We start from the raw sequence: 22,146 nt of genomic DNA, 5'->3' as shown, positions 1-22,146 counted from the left end.
GATTCTCATCTCATACAAAAATTAATTTTTGGTGAATTAAAGAACCAAATGTGAAATGCAAAGTTTAAAACCTTCAGAAGGGAATATAGAAGAAAATCTGACCTCAGAAAAAGATTCTTAAAGCAAGCATTAACCATGAAGGAAAAAAATGTTAAATTGGATGACAGATAATACTCTTAACAGAATTAAAGATGAGCACAGCATTTCTTACAAAGTTAAACATACACCTTCCCTATACCCCAGCAATTCCACTCAGAGGTATTTTCCCAAAAGAAATGAAAACATGTCCACAAAAAGACAGGTACAAGAATGTTTAATGCCAGTTTATTCATAGCAGCCAAATTTTAAAACTACCTTAATATTCAATATCCATCAAAAGAAGAAAAGATAAACACTGTAGTATATTTATACAATGGAAATCTATTCAGAAATTTAAAAAATATATGCAACAACATGGATGAATCTTAAAAACATAATGCTGAGCAAAAGAAGCCAGACACACATAGTAGATGATTTCATTTATATGAAGTTCTGAATCGGGCAAAATTAATATACAGTAAAAGAAGTCAAACCAGTGGTTGCCAAGGAGCATGAAGGACCTCACGGGGGTGACAAATACACCATGACAGTGAGAGAGGAGTGGTTATATGACCACATGCATTTGTCAAAATACATTTAACTATAACAATTCAGATTTGTATATTTCACTGTATTGAAAAAAAGAAAACCTCCCAAATGCCCTCTCCCCTAATAAAACACAAACTATAGCCTGGGAGAAGATATTTGGCAGCCAAAAGATTCATGTTCAAAATGTATAAAGAACAACTGCAAATCAATTCTGGAGAAAAATCACCAAACAGAATAGGCAAAAGATACAAACAGGCAATTCACAATTTCAAATATTCTCATATTAAAAAATATGCTCAACCTCATCAGCAATCAGGAAAATAACAAGATAGAACTTCATACTCATTAGATGCACAAAGTTTTTGAGGTCTGAGAATATTATGCACTGGTGAGACTACACAACTGGAACTTCGATACACTGCTTGTGGGAATGCAGACCGACAATATATGGGAAAAGTGAAGGAGTGCATACCTTATGACCCAGAAGTTCCACACCAGGTGTGCTGCAGGTGGTCTTCAGCTGGAGGGCATTGGCGTCTCATGAGTGGACAGGGGTATCTGCACTACAGCACTGTTTGCACCAGAGGGGGAAAAAAAAAGGCAGGTGGGTGAGGAGGCGGGAAAGGCAAACTAAATGTCTATCACATCTGTCAACAGGAAAATGGATAAAGCATGGTATGTCCACATAACAGAATAAAACCATCAGGCAACATTAATGAATTTCAGGGTACATATAAAGTCAGAGCAAAATGTTAAACAACAACAAAAAAAGCAGGTCACAGAAGAACACAAACTATGTTTCCATTATATAAAGCAAAACTAAACAACCTACTGTTCAGGGATACACATATATTTGGTGGTATAAGTATAAAGAGAAGCAAGAAAATCATACACACAATTCAGGATAATGGTTACTTCTGAGAAAGGAGGAAAGGGAATGGATGAAGAGAATTTGAGAGGAGACTTTAAAAGTCACAGTTATGCTTTTTCCTAAACTGGGCACACAGGTGTTCACTGTTTCATTAATCCTTAGACATTATACATATTTTATAAATATTTGTATCTACTTAATATTTAAACATTTAGTAAAAGTTTTCATAGACATGCAGTGAAACTTAGAGGCCTTCCATCATGTCTATAATCTTTTCTTTGAAGAAAAACATCTGAAGGCAAATAGGGCAGGTGGCAAGATTGCACAAAGTTGGGTATTGGGTACACAGGTGCTTGTTAGTCTTTTAAAATACTAATATTAAATGTTCTTTAAAAAGAAAAACAATATCCCTATTTAAAAACAAGGATATCTTATTTTATACAACCAAAGCTTCCAGCCTGGTGGAGGAAACAGGCATTAATCAAATACTTGTTTTTTGTTTGTTTTTGGGGTTTTTTAAAATTAAGGTATGATTGATATACACTCTTAAGGAGGTTTCACATGAAAAAACAATGTGGTTACTACATTCACCCATATTATCAAGTCCCCACCCATACCCCAATGCAGTCACTGTCCATCAGTGCAGCAAGTTGCCAGAGATCCACTATGTGCCTTCTCTGTGCTGCACTGTTCTCCCCGTGATCCCCCACGCCATGTGTACTAAACATAATACCCCTCAATCCCCTTCTACCCCCCTGCCCCCCTGCCCTCCCACATCCCTCCCCTTTGGTAACCACTACTCCCTTCTTGGAGTCTCTGAGTCTACTGCCATTTTGTTCCTTTAGTTTTGCTTCATTGTTACACTCCACAAATGAGGGAAATCATTTGGCACTTGTCTTTCTCTGCTTGGCTTATTTCACTGAGCATAATGTCCTCTAGCTCCATCCATGTTGTTGCAAATGGTAGGATTTGTTTCTTTCTTATGGCTGAATAGTATTCCATTGTGTATATGTACCACCTCTTCTTTATCCATTCACCTACTGATGGACACTTAGGTTGCTTCCATACCTTGGCTATTGTAAAAAGTGCTGCAATAAACATAGGGGTGCATATGTCTTTTCGAATCTGAGACGTTGCATTCTTTGGGTAAATTCCAAGGCGTGGGATTCCAGGGTCAAATGGTATTTCTATTTTTAGTTTTTTGAGGAACCTCCATACTGCTTTCCACAATGGTTGAACTAGTTTACATTTCCACCAGCAGTGTAGAAGGGTTCCCCTTTCTCCGCATCCTCGCCAGCATTTGTTGTTCTTAGTCTTTTCGATGCTGGCCATCCTTACTGGTGTGATGTGATATCTCATTGTGGTTTTAATTTGCATTCCCCTGATGATTAGCAATGTGGAGCATCTTTGGAGAACTGTCGTGTAGGTAGGTAGATAGATAGATAGATAGATAGATAGATACACACACACACACATAATACTAAGTTAAGTGCTCTAAAGGAAGGGAATCACTCCAGGGTAGCATAAAAATAAAGGGATTTAGACCCAGACTGGAGTGTTGGGATAGTAGAGTGGAAGTAGGGGTCAATGCAGGTAGCAGACGTGTAGACAGACAGTTCAGTGCAGGGGGATGAGCCCCACGAAGAGACATGAGCCCAACCGGGAGGGGAAAGCTGGTCCCCGGAGACTGCCTGCCTGCTAGAGGGACAAGCCTGCAGAGCTCCGAATGAGGATTGGGACTCAGCCAAAGGAAGGGCTGGTAAGAAGGTTCTGTCGGCAAAGAAATGTGAGGAAAGTTAATCTGGGATTTCAGGATGGCTGGAAAATAGGGTTTGGAGCAGTGACATAAAAATGTGAGGGGTGATGAGGCCAGAGGCAGGTGAGAACTGGTCCTGGGGGCCTTGTATGCCCCGCAGAATGGGGAGTTACGGATGGGGGATGGGGCATCTGAGGCATCCCCTAGTTGACAGGGAAGGACTGAAGGGGAGACCACAGGCAGGACATGCAGTTGGTGGCTGCGGCAGGGGTGTGAGGCACCATGAGGAGGGAATGGAGGCTGGGGTGCCTGAGACCTGGGAGAGGGTGACACAGCAGCAGCCAGGGGGGACAGGGATCGAGGATGTCAAAGGCCACGGAGAGGTCAGTGAAGCTTGGCACTTGGAGGATGGCCCTGGATGTGCCAACCAGGAGGAAAGAATAGTTAGTGTGCAATGAGGGGCAGGGGGCAGAAGTCGGCGCAGTGACTGCCATAGAGAAGGGCTAGTTACAGGTGACCCTGAGGCAGAGGGGGCTGCAGGGTCTGTAGTCTGGTGGTGACACAGAGCCTGCAGAGCCGGAATTCTAGACTGACCATGGCCAGCGAACCATAACGGGGGCGGTGTGGGGTTGGATTCTAGAGCAGGGCCATGGGAGAGAGGCACCCCTCGACCACTACAATGAAAGGCCAGGAGGTCTGGGGGTGTGGAAAGCTTATAGGTGGGACACGGATGGGAAACCGAGGGGACCTCACCATATTTTCTTTAAAGTAGGCAGCAAGGGGGTCGGCTGACAAAGTGGGGGGGAGCCTGACTGCAAGTACCTTGTCCCTGCTAGCGTCCTTTAAGCCCCAGGGCCACAGGAGGTAGCAGACCTACCTGCTCCTGTGCAAGAGGCTGCCCTGGACTTGGTGCGGGGGAAGAGGTGGAACTGGCTTCAGTTGGTAACTACTCCCTCTACCAGCCAGTCACTTTAAAGTGGGCACAGGCATGAGCAGCAGGGCACAAAGGGTCTCTGTCCGTACCACACCTGCGGAGGCTGGGGTTCTGGGTAAGAAGGCAGCCGCAGGCCAAGGGGGATGTGGCTCAGGGCTTGCTTCCAGATTCAGCCACTCCCTGCCCCCTTCCCAACTTTAGCTCATTCACAAGCAAACAATATGAAAACAAAGGGAAATCATCCAGCAGAGGCCTTCCCAGCTGCGCAGCAAGGAAGTCTCAGTCTCAAGGTCAGTGGTGAAGAGGAACTTGCCCAGCTGTGCAGGTCGCCAGTCGGCAGAATTCTTGATAAACAGGAGGAGGAGCCAGTGGCACCTCGGCGGGTGGAGGTGGGGGGAATCACTAAGCGATCTGGCCATAGGGTCAAGAGGAGGCCAAGGATGCACAATCTCAGGGAAATGAAATGGTGATCATTTACTAGCGCAAACTGTTTTACATTCCAGAGGAGTTGGCTGCTAAGCTAAACTCTTCCTGCAGAAGTTTAGGTGGTGGATGAGTCATTGTTATAAATAGATTGTGGATCAGAATGTCATCGGAAAGGACGCAGTCCCATAGGCATAACCTTGGAAGGAGTGGAAGGCACTGTATGATTTGAGCTTGGTTCTAAGTGGACTGCAGAGCTGGTGTGAGGCAGGGGGATTGCCATCATGGATGAGGAAGCAGGCACTGGAGGTGGGGGTACCAGATGAGCAGGAGGAAGATGATGCCTGGTCTGACCAGAGACAAGCCTCCTGCATGGCTGAGCAGAGACCAGATCACAGCCTGCCAGCCCCTGATCAATTGAGCCACCTCCCCTTCTAGAAATTCTTGCAGAACAATTCACATTTTTCTAGGATCCCAAGAGACCCCATCAGCCAAGGCACAAGAAAGCAAACTTCCTCCACTGGCATCTGCTCATTGATTTGCCTCATGGGCACCAGGGACACGGAGGGGCCCCGGCCCTCAGAGTCACAAGGGCTCTGAAACAGGTGCTTGGAGCTCCTAGGACACACATGGAAGGGGAGATCATTGTCACAGCAATCAAGCACCGTCCCCTGAGGGAATTGGGAGTCCAGCAGCATCTGGCAGGGAGAGGTTGCCCAGAAGCCTTTCCTGAGCCCCGGGCTGGCTGAGTGGCCTCCTCTTTGATTCCTCAGGTCCCTGTACTCCATCTTAATAGGTCATGTCCCAGAACCGAGCTGAGGCCCAGAGCTAAGAGCAAAAGGGGCCAAGAACCTAGTACCTTCCTGCCTGGAAGAAGAAGCCGGGCCCACCAGCCACCATAAACCACCACATCCCAAAGGGACCAGGAAGCTATGAAATCTGCCCAAATGTGTCAAGGGACAGAAAAGAGGGGTTCAAGCTAACATAATGGAAAGCAATGTGAAAGAGTTAACATTTCCTGTTTAGATGCCTGTGAAGTGACTCCCCAGTGAGCCAGAAATCACAGAATCATCCTATCTGCTTCCACAACAGGACTGTGAACTCCTTGTGCGGGAGAGCCGTCACTGCCTTAGCTCCCAGCAGCTGCAGGGGTGTCAGGCCCAGTACACTTGGTGGACAGAACAGAGCCCCCAGGGACCCCTGTTCTCAGTATAGGGGTCACCAGGGCTCACACTGCATTTCCCATCTGTTGGACAAGCCAGCCCCTCAGAACAAGCAGCAGCCACATCTCACACCGAGTATCAGCCACTCAGGGTCCTCACCCATCCCTGGGCCTCTGCTGTGAGCCTCGGAATGAAGCTTGCTTTCTGGGAAACTCAGTGGCCTGTCCGGGAGCTTCAGGCTTCAGCCCAGGCTCACCCCTTTCCTCTTCTGGTGTGAGGTCCAGGCCCCGCTGAGCTGGGCGCAGCTTTGTGAGGTGGACATTCCAGATCTCCTCTGGGAAAGCAAAGGGAGAGAGTCTCCCCTCAAGGCCCACTAGCCAGAGGCCAACAGGAAGTGGCCAAGAGGCTCTGGATAAGCCAGTGGGGAAATACCTCACTCCCAGAAGCACAGGCAAAGCCAGAGCATGTCTGCTGTGGCAGGAAGGAAGAGCGCATGGCAATCCCTGTGAGCGGACAGCTTGGCTCTGCAGGACAACTACGAGGCTGGGGCTGGGGCAGGCTGCTGGCTGACTTTCCCAGGACTCCTCCCTTCTGACACTGCCCCAAAAGCAATGGGGCACCACCAGCTCTCAGGCACCCCAGTCAGCAGAGACCCGAGACCGAGCACCCACTCACATCTCAGGACATGGCAGGGGAGGCCTCAGGGTACAAGCATGCAGCCCAGAAGGGCCTTGCTGTTTTTGCAGTGCCCCAGGGATGCAGAAAGGAAGGTAGCCCAGCCAAGACCCAGCCCTCTGCCCTCATGGGAGCTCAGCTCTGGTCTGCTTTCCGCACGACTAGGAGAGGAGTTACCCTGGGAGGGTCTCATTCTCCTGGGAGAAGGAGGCACTGACCCAGTGCCACATGGGGAGTCCACGCTGGGCTCAGGAGTCAATGCTGAGTATGGCCGCGTGGAGAGCCACTGAAGGTTTCAAGAGGGAATGGCATGCCTGCAGCAGGCAGGCAAAAGACCAACCAAGAAATGGCTGAAATTGGCCACAGCGGGTGAGAGTGGCTGTGGCAAGAACTTGACTGGGGGGCCTGGGGGAACAAGGACGGGAGTGCAAGGGTCAGGTGGGGATCTGGGTCCTGGCCTCTGCTTGGATGGTGCCACCACGATGATAATTGAAGAACACGGGAGGTGAGCAAAGGGGCCAAAGATAACCCTGGGTTTCTAATGGGGGTGCCCGAAAGGTTGATGGGCAGGTACTAGGAATGGGGAAGTTGGAGGGACTCAAATCCAGGCAAGTTTGCTTCAAGGAACAGGAAAGACAAGCCCATTTCCTATGGAATAAGTAGAGCTGGGATCAGGGACAAAGTCTACTTTTCTACTGGGAGCTTTGAAGTCAGCTAGACCTGAGCTCCAGTCCCCCAAGCTCTGCCATTCACTAGCTGTGTGACCTTGGCCAGTCATTTAACCTCTCTGAGCTCAGTTTCCTCACTTATAAACAAGACAATAATAGCCCTTACCCACAGGATTGCTTTAAGGACTAAGATACAACATGTAAAGTGCTCAGTGCACTATAAGCATTAATAAATATTGGCATATAGCGATGAGAATAACAGTGAAGTGTTTAATATACATTAGCTCATGTAATCCTCCCAGCTATCTGCAAAGCTGGCATTAGGTTTTCCCAATTTGTGGATGAGAAAACTGAGGCTCAGAGAGGTTAAAGAAACTGTTCAGAATCACACAGCAAGCATTGGGTCAGAACAGGGATATAAACCCAGATCCTTCTGGCCCAGAGCATAAATGTCCCAGCAGCATCCTGGGGCTACAGACCTGTCTCCTTCTTCCAGGAAAGGGAGACGGAAGAGGCTTAGAGAGTAGGCGGTAGGTTTGAACCCATAGGACGTGAATCCAGATCACCTGGGCATGCTTTGGACAATTTTACTTGTCTCCAATGGACGTAATGACATTTCTTTTCCTCTCCCTACCTATTCTTCTCCCGTCAATGAGACTGTACTCTCAACTCCAGTGAGTCACCGGAAAATGTAAATTAAAAAAAAAATTAAGAGGAACATTGCTCCTACGTAAGCCCCTGCCATCTGTGAATCATTCAAGACAGGTATAATAGATGTAATTACAGCTCACCCACAAGCTAGACCCGAAATCAGTCTTAAAGGCTGATTTCAGAACCTAGTTGTTTCCCCAGCATAGCCAGGGGAACTGAAGCCAGCCTGGAGTACTCAAACCTGAGCCAGCGCTCGCAGCCTCTGGTCATCCCTGTGAGCACTGTGCCCTGCCACCAGGCGCCCGGCGAGTTCAGAACTCCCCTTCCCCTCACTGTCTCTGCCCCCCTCACCCAGGGCCCTTCTCTCCACCTGAACCCTTCCTCCTTTTACCACCTTGCTTCTTAGAGGAGCCAAACCTTTGTTCCGCCATCACTGCATAAAGCCAACCAGCCTAACAAAATGTGGGAGATATTTACTTCATCATACTACAAATAGGGCGGTCCTTTACGTGCACAGACGGCTGAGAGCTTGACTCAGCCTTCTCAGCTTCTCTTCTCCTACCTGTAAAACGGAATGGTAGCAGCCTCCTGCTCATGGAGGTTGTGTGGCAAGTGAGATCATGTGTGGAAGGCCTTTAGCACAATGCCTGTGTTTAGTATATTCCGGTTATCAACACCATTGTCTTGGGAGATGGGAGTGCCCGAAGCTCCCATGGAAGATGGGGGCCTCAACCCATGGCCTCAGGGCCCCACATTCTGGCAGCCAGGATTAGGAGTCATGGGGGCACAATAGTTAGAATGTCCAGAGCTAGAAGATCATCCAGTCCCAGGGGGGAAACAGCCCCCAAAAAGGCCGAGACCAGCCCATATCCACCCAGTCAGTGGCAGAGTCCAAACAGGAAGCAGGCCCCTTCTCGTTTCACTCCAGTCCCAGAGGTCAGGGAGCAAGCTCACTGCATCTCTGTAATCCGGGGAGGTGATGAGCTCCTGGGAGATGGAAAGCATTATACACTCAGCTAATTCATTTCAAGTTTCTCTAGCTCAAGCCAAAGTGCAGAGGATGTGTGGTCAGCGGAAGCCCCACTCCTGTATGTCAATGCCAGTAGCCAAAAGTTAAAGGAAATACCCCAAGGCTTCTCAAGGAAAAGACCTTACCCTGGAATTCCCTGAAATGTCATGAGGAAACACAACTGGAAGACCTTTTTCCAGCCTGCGCTCTGCGTGGCCTGCGTCCCCAGACCCATCAGCTCACTGCCTCCCCCTGGTGTGGAGACACCCACCCTGCACTTAGGGTCTCACATTGCCCATAACCTCTTCCTTTCCCCGGCAGTTTCAGTAAATGCCTGTTACGCATCACAGAGATGAACACTTCGTGCCTACCCTCTGGGAGCTCACAGACCGGCTGGCCAGAAGACAGGCAAAGGAGAGGAGGCAGTTATAAGCAAAGACAGTCCAGGTGGGACTTGGGACGCGCATGAGCCAAAGCCAGGAGATGCCGCCTGGAGGTTTGTCGTCCTCCCTGCCGCTATAGCCAATCAGGCGCAGGTTTCACGACCTTGACCAAGGCCCGCTCCTCCAGGGAGCCTTTTCTGATACAAAGGTCCCCATCAAAGTCACCAGAACTTTGGTCCTCATTTGTCTATGACCATTCCATGCCTTCCCCTTCCCGACAGCTGGGGCCCTTACCTGACTTGCAGGGTCTACCCCGCCCTCAGCAGACAGCCAGGATGACCTGAGGCAGGAATCCACAGAGCCAACCCGAGTCGGACTGCAAACAGCCCCCATCCCACTTTCCCACCGCCTCTGCCGGCTCCCTTCCACCAGAGTCCTGAGGCAGCAAGAGGCTTTAAAAAAGCTTCCCCACCCCTAAGCATATGGGCTCCCCGCGGGCAGCAGAGGCTGAAGTTCTGTGTCTGGAAAACAAGTCTCAGAAGGGCCCTGACTAGACTGCCCCCGTTACTGGGGAGGGCAGTGCCCCTTCCCCCTCAGTCAGGATCCCATCCACTTGGCTGTTAGGAGGAAGAACCTCAGTTAACAGGGGCTTCAGCACATGTGGGTTCATTTTTCTCACATAAGCTGTCCAGAGATAAACAGCATCAGCTGTCTCAGTCTGTGTTCCCATCTGTCATCCTTAGAGTTTGAGCTTTGTTCTCACAGTTGTAATATGGCTGCCTTGTATCCCCACTGCTCTGAAGGGCCAAAGGCTACGCCAGCCATTCTCAGGGACTCCTCAGCACCAGCAGACTCCTGGACGTGTGACAGGACAGGATGGGAGACTTGACTGCGATGGGCTGGACTTCGGGGTTTCCTGCTGCCCCCAGCAGGAGAACAGGCAAGCATGGGCACGGCCTGGGCCTTGTTAAGGGTGCCCTGACCTACGAGGAGGGTGAAGAGCGAAGCCCAACCCAGTGTAAGGCCCACCTCCAAAGCCTGCTCTTTCCACCACCCCACACAGCTAGGGAACAGCAGAGCCAAGACTCAAACCCTTGTCTTCCAGCGCCAAGCCAGGGTCTCTCTCACATTCCCAGGCTGCCCCTGGCAGTTCCCTTCATCAGCGGTCCAAGGCAGCCTGACTCCAGAGCAGGAGTGGGAGCTTGGGCTCTGAAGGCTGGTGAGGCCCGTCCCAGCCTTTTTGGTTCTAGGGCAACTGCCAAAGAGCCGCCTGCCAGGGGCATAGACTGGGGGAGTCGGGGAGGCCTTTCCTCCTTTCTGCCTGAGTCCTCACCAGAACCACCTTTAAAGTTCCCTTCATGTCTCCATCTGCATTTTCAGGAATCCCTTACAGCAGCACCCCACTTGTCAGCACCAGTTTCTGCCTGCCTACATTTGGAAGACTCAAGCAGCTCTCTGGGAAGGCAGCACACCTCCCTGGGTCATACTTTGTACCTCACCTTTGGGGACTGCTGGGACTTGAGTCTAGGTATAGGCCTAGAAGCAAAGAGGGGTGGTGGAGGTGGGTCCTTAGGGGAGGCAGCATTGTCTTTCATGGCAGCTAGGCTCAGGGGAGGCCATTAGAGTCTCCTTGGGGAAACGCAGGGCTAATCCCCTCCTTGAGGGGTGGAAGGCTGCTACCACTGGGGATGGGGAGACCTAGCCCACTGCCAAAGATGACTCATCAGAAATAAGGGTTCAGTGTCCCCAGCTTCTTCAGGGTCTCCCCACACAGTCTCACCCCAATCCAAAAAAGGATCCCATTCTTCCCTAACCATCGCCCTCACTTTAGTAGTAGATGCCTCAAGAGACTGGGAGTTGGACTTGCATCATAATTCAGCCAGTTGCAGGATGAGACTCCGATTTGATTTTCAGCACTCAGCCCTGCAGCCACCCGAGAGAAGAGCTCCTTCAGGGCATGCCTAGAAGGTGGCAGGTCCTTCTTAGGTGTTGGAGCTTGAAATTGGAATCCCTGAGCTCTTCCCTGTCTTCCACCACTTTGTCCAGCAACAGGAGAGCAACCCACCAACATCGTATTCATTAGTTTTGCAAAAATGTTCAGCAGTACCAGCTCCTTGCTTCTTATAAGAGGCTGATTAAGAATATCCAGTGCAGGTATTTTGAGAAATTCTAGGGCCAGGTCACACCGTGGACTATCAGTGCTTTCTTTACTGCTGGAAAAGAGTCATTAGTGACTTTAAATCCAATCGGAAAGCCATTTCCAGAGCCCTAGAACCAGAGCCGGAAACATCCTCAAAAATCATGTTCTTCTAGAACCACTCCAGTACCAAAGCCTGTGTTCCTCAGGGCTCTCCAGAGAAACAGAACCCAGAGTGAGTGAGTGAGTTGACAGATTTATAATAAGGTATTGATTGGGCTTATGTGCTCATGGAGGCTGGGACCTTCCCACAATCTGGGCTGGAGACCCAGAAAGCCAGTGGTGTATTTCAAAAACCTGAGGGCTGGAGAGCTGATGGTGTAGATTCCAGTCTGAGTCTTAGGGCCTGAGTGCTGAGGGTAGGGAAGATGGGTGGCCCGGCTCAATGAGTCAGCCAGAGAGCCAGTCCAACACGCCTCCTCCTTTCTGTTCTGTTCAGGCCCTGAGCAGATTGCATAGACACACCCGCATTGCCGAGAGCCATCTTCTTTCCTCAGCTGAAGTACTAATCTCTTCCAGAACACCCTCACAGACACACCCAGAAATAAAGTTTATCCAGATATTTGGGCATCCAGTGGCCCAGTCAAGATGACACACAAAATTAACCATCACACGCCCTAGAAAACCCAATTCAGAGGAGTGGCCAGGAATCTTGGTCAAGCCAGCACCCTTGGAGCATCTGATGCAGGTCACCCAGTGACCAAGCATCAGACCCAATGAAGCAGAGGGCAGGGGGGCCAGCTGATAGCAGCACACAGAGGGGCAGACACAGGCAGAGTGGCTGGTGGCATTAGTCCCACAGAATCCTACAGCTGAATCCCTAGAGCCACTTTAGCTAGGAAACCCTCTGGCCTGGCTGCAGGGAGCTCACAGGCCCCTGCATGTGTATGTCGCATGCCTCCTCCACTACGTGAAGTGGCTGGAATGTGTCTCTGGGCTTAAGGACCAGGCCCTGCTTCTCCTGCATGTGCCGTGGTTCCAGGGAGAAGCAAGGGACTTAGAACCTCTCACTTCCCCTAATGGAGGCACCAGGTACAGTCATCAAGCTGGCAGCCTTTGGAACCAGGCATCCTTAGGTCTGAATCCTAACTCCACTGCTTGCTTCTGGGCCTGCTGACCAAGTTAATTCACCCTCTGGAGCTTCAGTCTCCTCAAAATACCAGGCTGAGAATACCTGTCTCACAAAGCTGTCATGGAAGGGAACTGACCTTCAGTATATACTGGCTTTCTCTCCATCCCATCTAAAACCGTTTTCAGAATCAGGCACAGAAGGATGTACACAACAGTTCTGCTCTGCCCATGGGGAAGCTGCACCGACAGATCCTGTTGACCCCCAGGAGCTACACAGAGCAGAAGCATCAATGCATCAAGTGGTTCTTTTATTTTATAGAGACACGGTTTAAATAATATACACATAATATTTATAAATATTAAAATACATTCAATATTAAATTTTAAAATATAAAAATACATATCTGTAAAGGGAGAGGGAAGAAGAGGAACACAAGCATGTCAAGACAGAATGGCATTTTTTTCCATTCATAACCAGTTGCTAAAACAGGCTTCTTTTCAAAACTGAAATATCTTCATTATTTTATTGGATTATGAAAGCAACACTTGTTCAGTGTAAAAAAAAAATCACAAAGTCTATATGGTACAAGTTATCAAATTTCCCCAAATCCTAACCTACCCAGAAAACCACCATCAGTGGTTTGAGCTATGTCCTTCTAGATGATTTTTTTAATGCATATGTCACTTTTAAAAATGTAATAGAATCATATTATATTGTTCTGTAGTCTGCCTTTTCCCACTTATTATATCAACCTTCTGGTTTCAAGTGCATTCATTCTTTTTGCCTCAGGATGCCACCCTTTGCTCTGGAAGGAAAACAGCCAAGTACCCAAGCAAAAGACTGTGAAGAACTCAATAGAGAGTATGAGGTAGTGCATTCTGCAATGTACCTATTTTCCAATAAATGTTAAAAAGAGAAAGCTTTTAGCTGGAGTAATTGTCCCCATTTTAAAGGCTGCTTCTATCAAAGAGGTGCTAACTGCACAAAAAGTGATTTCACCAAGAGAGGAACTGCATTAAAGGGATCGTGTGAAATGCAAATTAAATGATGAGGGGATCCCATTTTTCACTTACCAAGTTAGCCAAAAACTTTTAATTATATACCCGGTGGTGGCAAGGAATACAGCCGCCTCTCTTGTATGCTCCTGGTGGGTGTATTAATTGGAATACACTTTCTAGAAAGTAATTTGGCACTACATATCAAATACCCGACTAGTGTTCATATCCTTTGATCCATTGGTGGGAATCTACCCACAAAGATATAATTCAAAATGCTAGTAAAGAGCTAGGCACAAAAATGTCCATTATAAATATTTAATAATAAGGAGGAAATGTAAACAGCCTAAATATCCGACATTAGGAGAATGATCAAATAAATGATGGTCCATTCAAAGCACTGCCTAGTATCTGGCTATGTGAAGTGTTTTGTTAACATGGGGAAGGTGAAATGTAGTGGTGATGATGTAGATTCCAGTCTGAGCAAGACTGGGAGCCACTATTGACTGGATAGTGGACGAGACTCACACCATGTAGACAGGTAACTTGGTGCAGGCCTTGAGGTCCCTAAGTGAGAGCAGGGGGGCTGCAACCTCTGTGGTTTCTGTTCTGGGTTCAAGTACACAGGGGCCTCCTTTACTATCTTTTCCTTCTGCAGGCAAGGGCTGATCCACCACATATGTCCACTGATACCCAGATAACTGGGGTCTCTTCAGTGAGCACTTTCAAATATAGAAACTCAACAACTGAATGATCTCTCCCTTTTTTTTAAATTTACATGATTATTTGTTCTAATAGAACAACATTCTATGATCACTATATACAAGTTTTAGAAGTACAGGGGGGAAGAAATCACAAAGCACGAAGGGATATATCCCCCACTTAAGGGTGGATAAGAAGTAAGCAGGGACTTGCAAGGACTGCCCCCTGCTCTGAGACATTTGAGGGGCCCAGGAGCCTCAAGTCCCAAACTTAGACCAAGGTTATCTAAGATTTAGAGGCCCTCCCAGCAATCTACAAAATAAATCTAAAATCCTCTTTAGAGGAAGACAGTATCATCCTAGGCCTCAAATTATTTCCATAATTTTTCAAACATAGTATCCTACAATCATAGATAACCAAGTCACAGGAGACAAGACATCAGGAGTGAAAACTGGTAGGAAAAAAATAAATAAGAGGTACACACTCCAGACACTGGATCCTCAGCATTATCAGACAGGACTATAAATTGCTATGCCTTCTAAGTTCAAAGAGGTAAAAGCCAAACCTGAAAAACATTGCCCAAACTAGACATTATAAACAGGGACATACATGGCAGATTTGGAAGAGAACCAAATAGCAGAATCAAATTTACTACATTAAAAATATAATAGCCAAAATGACTAAAGAAACTGCCAGAATGCAGACTGTCCCTCTCTGGTCTATGTAGGGAAGCTGACACCCCGCCAGAGCTAAAGTTTATTTGTGTCTCCTGTTGAAGCATGCAAAGCATGCCACCACCACTCCCCCTTGAGTGATGCGGGGGAGAGATTTTGTTTGCTTTTCAGCCACTGGCCCTGGTTCCCGAAGCAGCTTTGCTTTCAAAGGCCCCAGCCATTACAGCACGGAAGGGCCACAGCTGATGGCTGTGCTGCTGATCCTAACGCTTGACAGAGGGCCTTATCTGTATGCTCTGTTGGCTAAGGCAGGAAAGGGTGGGAAATATTTTAGGAAGACTTCCTTCAAAATGTTTTCAGATTTGCTTTAAATTGCTCGATTTTCCTTCCTGGGAAATCTGATCTGTAGATCAAGGGTGGCCCTTCTCTTTGCCATTTTCCCTGACGGTTACTCGGGCTGTTTGCCATGTTCATCACAGTGCTGCACGGTGGAAGCCACCTGAGTGCCCAGCCACAGCGGAATGGCTACGGGAACAGAGACAGAGCTGCCGATGAGCCCTTCCTTACACGGTGCTGCTGCTCTAAGCTAGTGAGGAAAGAGAAGAACCCAGAGCTTCAACCCCTGGCTCTCCAAACAGCCTGCAGACATCCACTGCTTGTTGCAGGCTTGATAAGAAATGAAGATAAAGAGCTCCAAGTGAAACAATTCTAGGACAAACTTGCCAGGGAGGTCTGTTGGGCAGCTAACCTTGGTCTTCAGAGCTTCTAACCTTTTCTTTCCTGATCGAGTTTGGCCAGAGCCCAGAGCCCAGCTGCCAGCAGAGAGGTACGGTTGTTCTGAAGCTCTGGAGCCAATCCTTTGGGGCTGTATTTCCAGGTGTCTGAGGGGAAGTCATCTGTTCTCTATCACGGGAGCTGGCTTCCCATCCCAGCCAACATGTACTCTCCAAGCCCTGTTGTAACCCCACCTTGAATGTCACAGGGAAGACCCTGAGACCCAGTAAGGCCTCTGAGACAGGAACACAAACAAACAGGACTAAAAATACCGAGTTCCCAGGAGATACCAAGCATCAGCTCTCACCTGGGCCGCAAGAAAACTCTGCCAAGTGCAGATGGCCATTCACCTGTCACAGGTGAGAACAGGCGTGGCAGCCAAAATGCAATAGAGCTGGGATTTTAAACTAGGTCTCAGACCAAAGATGCTCCTCTTTTTCATTCTATGCGCTTCGTCACTTAGGGTTGGACCCCCACCGCTCCCTCCTACACCCTAAAGCTGGTTCCTGAGACTTTCCTAAAAGTTCTGAAAGAGAAAGAAGTGACAACTACAAAGAAAGTAGTTGTTTTGCCCAAGAAGTCAGCAAATTCTGTGGAGATTTACCCAAACACGGCCAACCCCAAGGAAAATACCACATGGTTTATGAAAATCCTTCCTCAAACATGTCAGCTGTACCTCTTTTTCACATGCTCAGAAATAAAAAATCCTTTCTCACCAAAAACAAGTAAGTGAGGTATGGATGTCCTAATTAACTAAATGGGGGACATCCTGTCACAGTGTATAAATATATCAGATCACCACAAGGAAGCACTTTATCTCACAGTTTTGTCAATTATACTTCAATAAATTGGGGCGTGGGGGGGGGCCACAATGATTACCAAGAAAAAAGAAAAAACAGAGGTTTTCTGTACCCGAGAAGGAAGACAACTTACACTGGTTGATGACTCTGTGCCAGTTATTGAAGAAGGCATTTTAAATTAATTGTCTCATTTAAACCCAATTGCCAGATAAGAGCTCTGAGAACCCGAGGGCTTGACCCTCTTAGAGCTGCAGGACACATAAAGGGCAGAGCTGGTACTCAGATCAGCCAAGGCTGGTCTTACCAGGCCTCTCTCCTTGCTCACTAGCTGGCCATCAGAGTGGCCAGCTTGTCCCGGTCTGCCCAGGACTTCCCAGATTTCCGCCCTGAATGTCCCGGATCTCAGAAAGGCCTGCATCCAGGGCACACCTGAACAGTCAGTCGGTCATTCTATAGGCAGTTGTCTGAAGCTGGGGGAAAATATCATAAGGGCTATTGATTTTCACATCATGTTCGTTTGAACGGAATCTATTTCTTTTCGGTACATTTCATAACAAAGCACAGAGCAGTGTCAACACATCCTGATTTCTTCATTTGCATATTTTCTTTCTTTCTTCTTCCTCCTCCTCTTCTTCCTCTTTTTTTTTTTTTAATGGCCCAGAAAACACAGACCTCATCCTGAAGTCTACTGCACTCTTCCCACAAAGAGGGCTCGACAATTATACAGGAATCCTTGATGGCCCCCTGTTTCTTTTTGAGACAAACTGAGGTTCCCAGAGAAGTAGAGGGTTCTCTGAGAAGCATGACCCCCTGAACTGGTCCTGCGCATTGAATAGCTGGGTGCCCTTTGCGAGCTGCTTCCCCTCTTCGAATCTCAGTTCGACATTCACAAGTTTTAAATTATCTCCTTTCCTCAAGGAGCACATGGGTCTTGAAGCTCGGCGCCCTTGTTCTACAGACGAGGGCATGAAGGTGGGGAAGTCAGGAAGCTCAGCCAAGGTCACCCAGCAAGCTAAAGTAATACAGCAAGATATGCAGCTTTCTCCAGATGTTTGTCACCCTCTCCGACGTACACCAGAGAAAAAGCAGGGAATGCTAAGAAACAGAATCTGTTTAATGTTGCTTTCTAAGCCTGCACGGAAAATGAACCAAATGTTGAAAGATTAAGAATTCTGATCTCTCCAAACAAATCAGGGTTTAATTTGGATTTTCTTAAAGCCTCATAAAAAAAAGGTGGGGGGAGCTGAATCCTTGACCAAATACTGAGCATTCCAAACTGGGAAGAGGAGACAGATTTTAATCCCCTGCGTGAGGAGCAGGCAGATTGGAGATGTGTGTTTCCATTGGCCCGCATATTTCTCAGATGTGTAAATGGCAGGCAGCCTGGAGAGAAGAGGCCAGCAGCAGAGGGGCAGGCAGGGTAGGTGGGGGCTCTGAGGAGAGCTGCGTAGGAGCAAATCCATAATGACAGCTAACTGGGCTGCACTCTGGGGGCTCGGTGAGGTTAAGTAATTTGCTGAAAGTCATGCAACTAGTAGGTGGCTAAGTCAGGAAATGAACCCAGCTTTAAATTCAAGCTCAAGTGCTCACCAGTCATGCTATGTAACCTCAGGGGCTGGAATTTGAATGGAGAGATCAGAGCACCCTTTGATCATCCCTGAGGGGTCTGCAAGTGGATCTCCAGGCTCTCTTCTGGGTCTCTCTCCTGCTGCAGTCTTCCAGGCTGTTCTTTAGCCTCTCTGATTAGATGGGAATTTACTCATTAGATCACTCATTCATTCAACAAACTAAAAGTCTACTGTGCACTGACTTCAATACACAAGAGTGTGCTGGCTGACGCTCCCAATCAGGGAAATAAGCCAATCAAGCTACTGTGGAGATGCTTCCTTAATCCCACAGGATTAAGGAAGGCTTCCTGGAGGAGGCAATATTTGAAATGGGACTCGAGCTGGATTGGGATATGCCAACTGTCATGTCAAAATGAAATTCAGCTGAATTAGTCATTTATTAGGGACCTGAGTCCCTTTTGGGGGCACAGGCCAGGCTCAGTACCACTGACTGCAACAAATTTGGGAATTGGCTAAGAATGCTGATTATCCCCAAATATTCCCAAAACAACGTATCAGGCTCTCAGTTATCTCTGTACCTCACTTATGAGACACCTGCCTCCACCAGCATTGGGAAATCAGGGGAGAGAACTCCCACATCCCTCGCACATCTGGCCCAGTTATTTCAATAAACACAGAGACTTGTGTGGGAAGTAATGTAGTTTCATGTTAGAGTTGAAAAAAAAAAAAACAGAAGCTGAGAGAATTTAGGTGTCTCACCCAAGGTCACGTAGCCATGCAGGGCAGAGCCAGAATTGGAATCTAAAGCCCACACTGTCTTCAAAGACCTAACTGCCTTCGCGTGTGGTATGCAAGGCTTCAGAAACAAGATCTCTGCACAGAACAGTCCCAGAAAACGTCAAATGGGAAGTGATTCTGTACCTCTGGGGTGCTTAGCCCCATGCTGGTCACCAGGGTTCCATGGTGGCCTAACCTTAAGGCCCCACTCTATTTAGAAAGACCTAAAAAGTCTATGTGGAAGCCCAGAGGCCCACACATAACCAGGAGTTGAGTTGTGTGGCATCCAGGGATGGAATACATCATCCCTGGTGTTCTGGGTGTTAGGGGGGAAAGAGGGGTCTTCATGATCTCTTTTCACGGTTCCAAAGGAGGAGACTTTGTGGTGGCCTAACAGGTCAGGAAGCATGTTGACAAGGACGTGGAGAAACTGGAACCCGTGTGCATTGTTGATGGGTATGTACAACAATGTGGCCACTGTGGAAAACATGGCAGTTCTTTAAAAGACTAAAAATAGAATCCTATGTGATACGCAATTCCACCTCCAGGTAGACACACAAAAGAATTGGAAGCAGGGTCTCAAAGAGATATTTGTACACCCATGTTCATAGCAGCATCTCTCACAATAACTGAAAGGGGAAGCTCAAATGTCCAGTGACAGGTGGATAAACAAAATGTGCTATAGACATGCAATGAAACATTATTCAGCCTTAAAAAGGAAATTGACACATGTTACAACATGGGCGAACCTTGAAGACATTATGTTAGTGAAATAAGCCAGGCACAAAGAGACAAATGCTGCAGGATTCCACTTGTATGAGGTAGTCTGTACTAGAGTACCAAACTCACAGAGACAGAGTAGAACGATGGCTGCCAGGGGCTGGAGGGCTGGGGAAATGGGGAGTTGTTTAATGGATACACAGTTCCAGGTTTGCAAGATGAAAAAGTTGTAGAGATTGGCTGCAAAACAATGTTAATGTACTTACCACTACTGAACTGTACTCTTAAAAATGGTTATGATGGTAAATTGTATGTTATGTGTATTTTGCCACCATTTTTTTTAATTGCAAGAGAGACAGAGATGCACAGACAAATGGAAGAGACAGAGAGAAAGGAAGAAAGAGTCAGGAAAAGGGAGAGAAAAAAGAAGAGAGAGGCAGAGAAAAAGAGAAAGAAAGAAAGAAAGAAAGACAGGAGAGGGAGGGAGGAAGGAAAGGCCAGGAAGGATTTGGACACAGAGAGGAGAGAAAGAAGCCAAGCGGTGGTCGTTCACGGTAGGGGAAACGGTCCTCCAACACTAACTAGGATCGGTTTCCTTCTTCCCAGCTCAGCTCTACTCCATCAGGGTGGTTCTTTTCAGGCCTGATCCTTGAGCTCAGGTTACTGCACCTACATTTTTCCAGATTCAAATTCAGCCAGTAAGAGCAAGTATCTGTGTCCCAGCATTCCCAGCCAAAGTCCTGAGATTCACTCTGTTTGGATTCACGTAGGCCTCCTGCCTGCATGAAGCAGTCAGTGGGCACAGAGGCTGGGGATGCACGGCTGAGCTTCCTGCTGGACCACTGGTCCTACTCCTGAGGCTGGGAGCAGAACTGACCCCACCCAGAGGCCCAGGGCCCAAAGCGGGTGGGGATATTCCCAGAGGAAAATCAGGGTATGGCTCTCCACCAGACAGTATGGATGGACGTGGATGTAGAGCTCCTAGAACTCAGTGAATATCCACTAGTTCCATTGGCTTAAAGAGAACAGAAGGTTCAGAATGGTTGCATGACTTGCCCAAGATCACAGGGCAATAAGAAGTAAACGGAGAGCTCAAGGTCAGAGCTTTGGTGCAAACCCAGCGTGTGTCTTGGGAAGGTAAAGGAGAACTACATCTAAGGGCTGGGTTGGGTGGTGAGAGTGAGGACAGCCTTCTTGGTAAGATGCACCTACACTATGGAGAGTTCTGCAAGTCAGGAAGAGGAGGTTGAATTTAATGAAGAAGGAAATAGAAAACTTCTGTGGGTTTTAAAAGTGAGAGGGAATGCATGGCCGCGAGGACCGACTCAAGGCGGCAGTAAGGGAGTCCTGGACTCTTATCAGTTCAGACGGACCCTTCCTCTTAGGTATATTTTCAAGTGATGGGCTCTGCACGGCGTGCACATGCCCCACACTCATCGCCTGGCTCCAGCCTGTCCTTGGAGGTTGAGTGTCCCTCCTCCCCTGAGTGCTGTGGCTTTGGCAGCTGCTTTGGAAAATCCAAGCTTTAAATGGATTTCCACCCCAGAAGAAGTTGAGGAGCAGGCATGTTCCACCATCCGCTTCTAAGCTCCCAACATTTCTCCTTCCCCTTCAGAAAAAGGATCAAACACTCTTTCATGACAGAAGGAGGAAGGCCAAAGGGGGGCAAAGAGAAGAGAAGAGTGAGAACTTTATTTGATCTTTTGACCTTAATGAGACAAAGTTAATGTCTGAATTATATATTTTTCTCTTTCATGCTGAGAAAGTCAATACGTAAGGGAAAACAAATCACATGTTATTTATTTACTTCCCTTGGAATTTCTCTGCTTGATTCCAAAAGGATTTAGGAGGCTCCCTAGGCTAAATGCATTAGTGACTGTGAGAATCAGGGATAAAAAGGAACAAGATCATAAAGCTAACAGAGAGTCTCCATCAGCAGGCACCTGAGGAATGCCAGTTTATAATGTGGATCCTATATTTGGCCCCATGTGGGGAAAATACTAGCTCTATACTAGTTTTGTCTTCTGATGATAGGAAGCATTCAAATGCAACTGTGGCCACAAACTTTGTCCTGGGCCTAAACTCAAGCTAAAAGACATCACATGGGGTGGACAAATTATGTTTGAGTTATAGAGAGTAACAAGGACAGCAAGCCCAAAGGACTTTTGAAGAAGCATTGTCCTGACTGGCAGTGGATGTTTTAAACATTTCTATTGCCAAAAAAAGCAGCATACTGGTTGACTGAATCATGTGTTCGTTGAGGAGGAAGAGGTCAATCTCCTCAGAGGCCTGGAAGAGTTAACTACAAGGGATGGGGAGCCTGGGAGGTGCTCAGATAGGAAACTAGCGGACCTGGAACAGAGCCTGCAAAGTAAGCTGGAGCAGAACAGGAGAGGAGAGGGCCACAGCCAGTTGCCTGCCTCTTCCTGCACCTCAGAGAGGCAGAAAGTAGAACAATGGTTGCCAGGGGCTCGGGAGACAGAAATCAGGAATGGTGTAATGGGTACAGAATTTCAGATCACAAGATGAAAATGTTCTGGAGATTGGCTGCCCATTAGTGAGAAGGTACTTAACACTACTGAACCATACACCTAAAAATGGTTAAGACAGTAACCTGAAATTCCATAGGTGGGACCCTGTAATCTGTTTTGCCAAGCCTCCCAGGTGATTCTGATGTGTGGTAATGTTTGAGAACGACAGGCCTGAG

The 22,146-nt window shown here is 47.7% G+C and overlaps 1 long non-coding RNA gene across 2 annotated transcripts in view; it reads right to left on the bottom strand.

Annotated features, from left to right (window-relative positions):
• LOC118922964 (uncharacterized) overlaps positions 1–22,146 on the bottom strand; it is a 51,409-nt gene that overhangs the window by 9,005 nt on the left and 20,258 nt on the right. For both annotated transcript variants that reach the window (XR_008997241.1, XR_005028962.2), the window contains exon 2: positions 1,100–1,198. This is a non-coding gene — a long non-coding RNA (uncharacterized LOC118922964). The remainder of the gene's footprint in view (positions 1–1,099; positions 1,199–22,146) is intronic.

This window comes from Manis pentadactyla, chromosome 4 (genome assembly GCF_030020395.1).
Source record: "Manis pentadactyla isolate mManPen7 chromosome 4, mManPen7.hap1, whole genome shotgun sequence".
Taxonomy (NCBI): Eukaryota; Metazoa; Chordata; class Mammalia; order Pholidota; family Manidae; genus Manis; species Manis pentadactyla.
This window is presented reverse-complemented; position numbering and strand designations above follow the sequence as displayed.